At 39.1% G+C, this 8159-nt stretch overlaps 1 pseudogene across 1 annotated transcript; it reads left to right on the top strand.

Moving 5' to 3' along the window:
- The first annotated feature begins 322 nt into the window (after window positions 1-322).
- Window positions 323-5127, top strand: LOC308611415 (ferritin light chain-like; annotated as a pseudogene). The gene is made up of 2 exons: window positions 323-361; window positions 4444-5127. The product of its transcript is annotated as a ferritin light chain-like (transcript).
- The last annotated feature ends 3032 nt before the right edge of the window (window positions 5128-8159 follow it).

Genomic DNA, 8159 nt, shown 5'->3' with positions numbered 1-8159 from the left:
CAGACCAATATTTTTTATGAAATTGGCTGTAAAAATCCTCTGCCAAATATTAGCAAATTAAATCCAGAAATATATAAAAAGAATAATATACCATGACCAAGTGGCATTTATTCTAGTTATGCAAAGTTGGTTAAATATTTTAAAATCAAACAATGTTATCCACCATATCCAATAGATTAAAGGGAAAAGTCATGTGATCCTATCCAATAAGGCAGAGAAAGCACTTGACAAAATCCAATCCCATTCATGATTTTAAAAAAAGAAGAAAAAAGAACTCCAAGCAAACTAGGAATAGAAAAGGAACATACTGAAACTCATAAAGATGATCTACAAACAACCTATACCGAGATTATATTTAACCGTGAAAGACTGAATGCTTTCTCTGTAAGATCAGAAACAAGGCACAGATATCTGCTCTCACCACTTTTATTAAATGTATTACTGGAGGTTCTAGTAAGAAAATAAAGCAAAAATAAATAAATACATACATTTAAAAGTTAAATTTTTAAAAAGTTCATTTAAAAGATAAAAGGACTATTCCTACTATGTTGAATAGGAAGGAATATATCCTACTGAATGTTGAAGAGTAATATATCCTATTATATTGCCTAAGGAAAAGTAAAACTGTCTGTGTCTGAAGAGGACATGATAATCTAAATGGAGAAAATACCAAGGAATCCACAAAAAGCTTGAGAAATAATATTAGTTTGTAAATGTTTTAGAGTACAAGATCAACACAATTTTATCACATTATATATTAATAACAAATGTGTAGAAGCTTAAATTAAAATATGTGATGCCATTTACAACTGACCTAAGTAAATACTTAAATACAAGCCCAATAGGACATTTATAGGACCTCTATACTGAAAATTACAAAATGCTGATGAAGAAAAATTTTAAAGTCCCAAACAAATAGGGAGACATACCTTGTTCATGGATTAGAAAACACAACATAATAAAGATGTCAATTCTCCCCAAGTTAAGAGGCTTAACACAATTACTCTTAAAATGCCCTCAAGGTTTTTGCGGATATAGACAAGCTTTTTCTAAGATTTGTATGGTAAGAAGAGGCTGAAGAATAGCTAAAACAATTTGTAAAGGAAGATTAAAATGGGAGGAATTAATCCACCCAATTTCAAGACTTTGCAGTAATTTTGGAGGGTAGATACATAGATCAATGGAATGGAATAGAGAACCCAGAAACAGACTGACATAAATACATTTAACCTGTTTTTGACAGCAGTGCAAAAGCTATCAAGGAAGAATAGACATTTCAAAAAATGGTACTGAAACAGTTGGACATCCCTTGACAAAAACAAACAAAAAATGAACCTTAACCTAAACCTCCACACCTTACACAAAAATTAAATCAAAGTGGATCATAATCTTAAATGTAAAAGCAGGACATTTTTAGGAAAAAAAATAGAAAATCTTTGGCATCTAGAACTAGGTGAATAATTCTTAGACTTGACACCGAAAGTATGATCAATAAAAGCAAAAACTGATAAATTGTATCTCATCAAAATGAGTTAAAAATGCTTCATAGAAGATCCTTTTAAGTGGATGAAAACTCAGATTACACAGTGGGAAAACATATTTGAAAATCCCATATGAGACAGATGACTTGTATCTATAATATACAAAGAACTCTCCAAACAACTTAAAAAAATCCAACTAGAAAATAGGCAGAGGACAGGAACAGACATTTCATGGAAGAGAATATACACATGGCAAAGAAGCACATGAAAAGATGCTCAACATCATTAGCATTAGGGAAATGCAAATTAAGACCATAATGAGATATCAGAGAATAACTAAAATTATAGTGACAACATCAAATGCTGGCGAGTACGTAGAAAAGTTATATCACGTCACTGGTGGGAAAATAAAATGGTTTAGCCACTCTGAGAAACAGCTTGACAGTCTCTTTTAATCCTAAAAGTAGATTCACCCTACAACGCAGTACTTGTACTCTTGAGCATTTATCCAAAAGAAACAAAAACTTAATTAAGTTCCCACAGAAACTTACACATAAATGTTCATAGCAGTTTTATTTATCATAGCCAATAACTGGCAACTACCCAAATGTCTTTCAATGGATGAATGTTGAAACAAATTGTGATAAAATCTTATGATAGAATACTACGGAGCAACGAAAAGGAACAAATTATTAATATATGCAAACATTAAAATGAACTTCAAGGGAATGATGCTGAAGAAAAAATTTTTAAAAGCCAATCTCCGAAGATTAAGTAATTCATGATTATGTTTACGTATTATTCTTAAAATAACAAAACTGTGGAGATAGAGAACAGATTAGAAGTTGCCAAGGGTTAGAGATGGGGGTAGAAGGTACAGTGGGGAAACTTTGTGAGGTTTTTGTGGTCCCAGTACAAATAATACAGCACTCTTGGTTTTAATCCCTAAAGATTTTTAAAAACAATTCCTAATAAGAGTTGTCCAGATATTTAGCAATGGCAGCAGATTACAGGTATAGCTCCCCAACATGACAACTTCAAAAGAGATTGTACTAATTCAATGCATATGTTAATTTTAAAAAGGCCAGTCACAGTACTTAAATGGTATATATCTTAACGATATTATTCTAAGTATCTAGCTGTACCAGATGGACTAGCAGGATTTTCTGTACATTCAATCTTATTTAAGACAGTAAATCTTATAATAAGAGAGTTAAAAAAAGAAAAAGAAAAACAAACAAACCTCAACTACAGTTGGATATTCTCATAGGAAGATGAGGTGAAAATATGTAGCAGTGGTTCAAAAGCTTAAGCAGTGGCACCTAAATTTGGCTGCATATTAGAATCATCTGAAGCACTTTTTAAAAACCCTCACACTGACTGTTGGTCATCCTAGACCAATAAAATAACTTTAAATCTCCTCAGACGATGCCAGTGTCTAGCCAGAACTGAGAACCAGCAGACTAAGCAGAAGGGGATGTTTCTACAAAGATTTCTTAACAATAAGTCCTTTCACCCAATCAGATTTACCTTCCCACAAAGGGGTAAAGAAGGCTAGATGCTGACCATACTTGCTTAGCTTTAATTAGCACTTGTGACTCGCCCAAATCCTAGATCATGTTTCCCCTAAATTTCATGTTATTCCCTAAGTTTTTCAAATCCAGGGCTAAGGGGTTTGCCAGGATGAGGTTTTAAGTGTTCACACAGGGGAAGTCCCTGGCAAACCAGGACAGCGGTCACTACATTGAATTGTAAAGCATCCTAAATAACCCTGCCACTGCTCCCAGATACTAGTCTGTGCCAACCAGTGGAGAAAAGGCATTCTCCATTACTACCACGGCAAATGCTGCTGTACTTGCCTTGGCTACTCCCTATCTTTTCCAGGCATCACTCCCCTTCACCTGCTGGTGGACACTTTGGCCAGCTGACAATGCAGATCTTTTCAAACTTTAAGGTGAATAAAAATCATATGGAGGGCCTGTTATAACAGAGATCACTGAGCCCCACTAGAGTTGCTGATTCCATAGGGCTGGGATAGGGCCCTAAAACTTGAATATCTGACACATTATCAGGGGACGCTGGTAAAGCTGGTCAAGTTGTTACCGAATGCAGGTTCATGTGTCTGAAGCACAGTGAGGCCAAACAAACCTAAAGGTTGGAGTCTGGAGAAGAGAAAGGTTTATTGCAGGATCGAGCAAGGAGAGGGGTGGTCCGTGTTCCAAAACCCCTGAAATCTCCAAAGGATTTCAGCAAAGCATTTTTAAAGGCCAGGTGAGGGAGGGACATCCCAGGGCATGTGATCAGCTCGTGCACAATCCTCTGATTGGCTGATGTTGAGGCCACAAGGCAGGTAACATTATCCATCCTTAGGTGCCAGGAGGTCTGAGGGCTACGTGCTCATGATCATCAAGGAGTTCATTTCTTCCATTGGGTGGTGGTTTTTAGCATCTGAAAACTCAAGAAATATGCCTGAGATACTATTATCTGAGTACTTCAGAGAGAAACTACAATAGAGGATATGGTGGATGGGTCTGTCCTAGGAAGGCCCCATAGGGTACTGCTTGGTTACAAGGTGACCATACTTTGAGAACCACTGCTCCAGTGGCTTGGAATGTTAAGAAAGTAATGGAAGAATCCCTTCCCAGATCTAGATTCTAGTATCACCAGCTATTTTGGTGGGAGGAAGGGTAAGTTTTGTCCTTGCTTGGACTTCTTGTTCATTTATATCAAAGCCTATTTGAGGCAGTGCGTTCGGCAGTCCTGCAGATCTGTCTTTTGCTTCAACAGTGTTTGGAATGAACAGACCCAGGGACGCTCCTTGCTCCAGCCCCCGACCACCTTCCAACCTTTCTTCCTTTCGCAACCTTTGGAATCAGACACTCAGCTATCCTCAGCCTCCAGGACAGGCCAACACCAGTTTTTGAGCTTAGCTCCTTATCACTGATCAACCACGAGTTCACAGGTTCATCAGAATTATTCCACCGAGGTGGAGGCCGCCGTCCACCGCCTGTTCAACATGCATCTGTGGACACTTACCTCTCTCTGAGCATCTATTTCGACAGCAACAATGGGACTCTGGACAGTATGGGCCACATTTTTCGCCAACTGGCTGAGGAGAAGTGTGAGGGCGCCCAGCGCCTCTTGAAAATGCAAAACCAGTGCTGCGGCCGCGCCCTCTTCCAGGATGCGCAGAAGCCTTCTCAGGATGAGTGGGGTAAAACCCAGGATGCTGTGGAAGCCGCCATTCTTAGGGAGAAGAATCTGAACCAGGCACTAACGGATCTGCGCGCCCTGGGTCCTGCCCGTGCAGACTCCCAGTTCTGTGATTTCCTGGAGAGCCGCTTCCTGGAGGAGCAGGTAAAACTCATCCAGAAGATGGGAGACCACCTGACCAACCTCCGCAGGCTGGCTGGTCCGCAGGCTGTGCTGGGCGAGTATCTCTTTGAAAGGCTCACCCTCGAGCCAAACAGGAGTCTCTGAAGTCCAGCCGCGTCTGAGGAGACCCTCTGGCGTCAGAGCTTCTGCCTGAAGCCCCGCTCTGCAGCCACTAGGCAGCTTTGTAACCGCCCTGGAGCCCTCTCCCAAGCCTTGGACCAAATGGAAACAATAATGCTTTTTGCAGAAGGAAAAAAAAAAGCCTATTTGAAATACAAACAGAATAAAGTGAAAAAAAGAAATATATACATATATTCACGTTCTTTTAACATATGAATTGCCCCACTTTATCTGTGTGAAATAAGTTTGTTCCCATTATTGGGCTGGTTCTCAAGCTTTGCTGCTCGTTTGAATTACCTAAAGAGCTTTGAAGAAAAACATTGGTGTCTGGGTCCCAGCCCCAGAGATTTTGATTCAGTAGGTCTAGGGAGGAGCCTGGGCACGGGAAGGTCTCAGAGTTCCCCAGGTGATTCTAATGTGCAGCAACTTTGTGAACCACCTCTTGGCTTCAATGCAGCTAGTCATCAGATATTAAATCTAAGACACATGGACTACTAGTGCGTGAGCTCTGTCGCTAGGTGTATTCCATTTTCTTTCTCCTGGAAGATTCGTGCCAGGGAAAATGATTGATAGTTGTGTTACTTCTCTGAAATGGATGGAAATTTCCAATTAGCGTGAACAGGGGAGGGTGAATGGGTGAATGCAATAAGGTGTATCATTTACGTATTGCCCTATGTGTATGGCTAGAAGCTTTTGCAACTGAGGTCTGCCCTACTTTTCATGCTAATGGTAATGCTTGTCCTCCTAATGCAGCCGTAAACTTTATAAGCCCATAGGTAGACAGCATCACAAAATATTTACCCCTCCCCACTGGCCCACTCTCAAGCTTCACTCCCCTTCCCCAATACACAAATGTACATCAGTGCGCTTGAGACCAATATCAACATACTGACCTTCAATTCTTCTACTCTGCAGCTTCCCTCTTATCAGGAGATGTCAGCATTTAGTGCAAGGACAAATGCTTGCCTCTTGAGGAGTAATGTAGACAAAGCCTCCAAGAGACAAATAGCCCTTAGGGAGGGGGAAAAAGTCTTTCAAAAAGGTTGATGCCCAGAGGAGGCATTTTCAGTCATCTCAGCTTAGAGGTCAAATATCCAAAATTAAAAAGGTTAAAAAAAAGAAGAAGAAAGCAAGGAAGAAAAGAAGGAAACAATTTTCTTATCTCATAGTAATAAGGCAGTTTTCCTTAAAAAAAAAGACTTAAATTCTCTTTCCTAATCAAAATGTGCTTTTCCATCTTTAGACTATTCCTCTTATATCCTGTATTATTCATGATGTTTAATTCTTGAAATAGCACATGGCTGAAAACAGAAGCTAACCTCTTGTTCACTATGAATTAAATCTTCTTTTCCTAGGACCCGTCTACAATGTACAATTTGGGGTTGGCCAACATAATTATTTTCTCTGAAATACGTTACAGCATTTTGCCTTTTCAATATATAGTTATACAATACATTGATAACACAACATATTTAATATAGTCAATATAGTAAATACAGCTATAACACACATGATATGATGCCACTTTGGTGATTTTCTTCATCCATGTAATTCTGAAATTTGACAGTATAGTTTTCATATTCTAATGAGCTGAGTATTACCTTTGCAAGGATAGAAAAATAAAATAAATTCATAATATTCTTGTGTGGTTTGCCCCTGGGGTGGATTACCATAATGGGGGGATATTTGAGCCTTTCCCCAAGTCATTAAAAATCCTCCAGCGAGCAGCCCCTTGTCCTCTGCAGGGAGTGGGGGGAAAGGATCTTTAATCATAATAATCCTGGGGGGAGAAATCTCGGAAATAAGACATCTGCTTCTGTGCCTTGTTGTTTTGCAGAATAGCAATCATTGCCTTAGCAGCTTCTATTGCCATATGTATACAATAAGTAAATGAACAGAAAATTGAATGAACGCATAAAAGAAGGATAAACCCACCCAGCTTAACAAACCCACTCTCTCACCTGCTGTGCCCCGAAACATGAAAGAAAGAATCATGGGATCATAAGGATTAATAAAATAACAGTCTCTGTTAACAATATTGACAGGAGGTATAAGGATAATTTGTCTGATGTGGGACCAACAGCTTAACTAACTGCTTAATTCTTTTTTTTTTAAGGGCAATTCATTCATTTATTGTTTAAAGATTGTAAGACATCTGAATTTTTGTAGCACAATTTCAATGTTTTACTTTTTTGATAAAGCAGAGTATAATAGCAAAAACAATTAGTTTCCAGTAATATCTATATCTCTATTCAGAATTAAGTCTTCCACAGACATGTAACCTGGAAACAAAAGCCTGTTACAATAAGCAAAGCTTCAACGGAGTGGCTACTTTTCGGGCCAGGGAAAGGTTCATCCCTATAGGAGGATGATGTGCTATGTAAAATGGCTGCAAGGTCACAGCCTTGAGGGCGTTGGAAGTCTACTATCCTATTCCACATTACGTAGTTCAGGGAACTTCAAATGTCTGTTCATCTGCAACCAAGCTGGCAACCTTTAACTGCTATTTCAAGCAGGTAAGAAATAAATGAAAAGAAATCCCTACATTGATGTTCCTTGATTTACACTGTTAAATGGTTCATTAACATGTAATTCTGGCTAAGAATTACATTTGAGACTCCTTGCCCAGATTTTGGTTAACAGTACAAATCTTTCAGAAATTCATGTTTTTATTAATCAATAATTTGTCAGCTAGGATACGTTCAGGCATCAGCTGCAACATCAAAATAGGTGCACTGCCTCAGCGCTTTGGAAAGACATAATCTAAAACACTAATAGCAGACAAAATATCTGTTACTAGACAGCATATGTGCAGTACAGCAAGACAAAAACATATTCATATGTGCCACGGACCAGCCTCAGAAAGAGGATTTCACCGCCCAGGGTCAGAAGGGACGGGGTAAGGAACTGAAGTAGCACCGACGAATGGGGTCAGAAGGACCAAGACAACTGACGGTTGCAAGGCAAGTTTTATTATGCTACAGTTGCAGATTATATAGACTAGAAAAGGGAAGGTTGCCAGACGGTGGTTTACATTATCTAATGACTGTCTCGGCTCAAGGTTAACTTCCCTGGCAGAAAACCCATAAACCCAGAATCATCCAAAATAACCTGCACGTGCAGGGTGGAGACAGATTGGCTTGTCTCATTTTACATACTTTCTGATTTCTGGGCCCTGGTGAT

The sequence above is a fragment of the Mesoplodon bidens genome (genome assembly GCF_964165515.1).
Source record: "Mesoplodon bidens genome assembly, contig: HAP1_SCAFFOLD_326, whole genome shotgun sequence".
Taxonomy (NCBI): Eukaryota; Metazoa; Chordata; class Mammalia; order Artiodactyla; family Ziphiidae; genus Mesoplodon; species Mesoplodon bidens.
The sequence above is the reverse complement of the archived record's forward strand: the minus strand, read 5'-3'. Positions and strand labels throughout refer to the sequence as shown.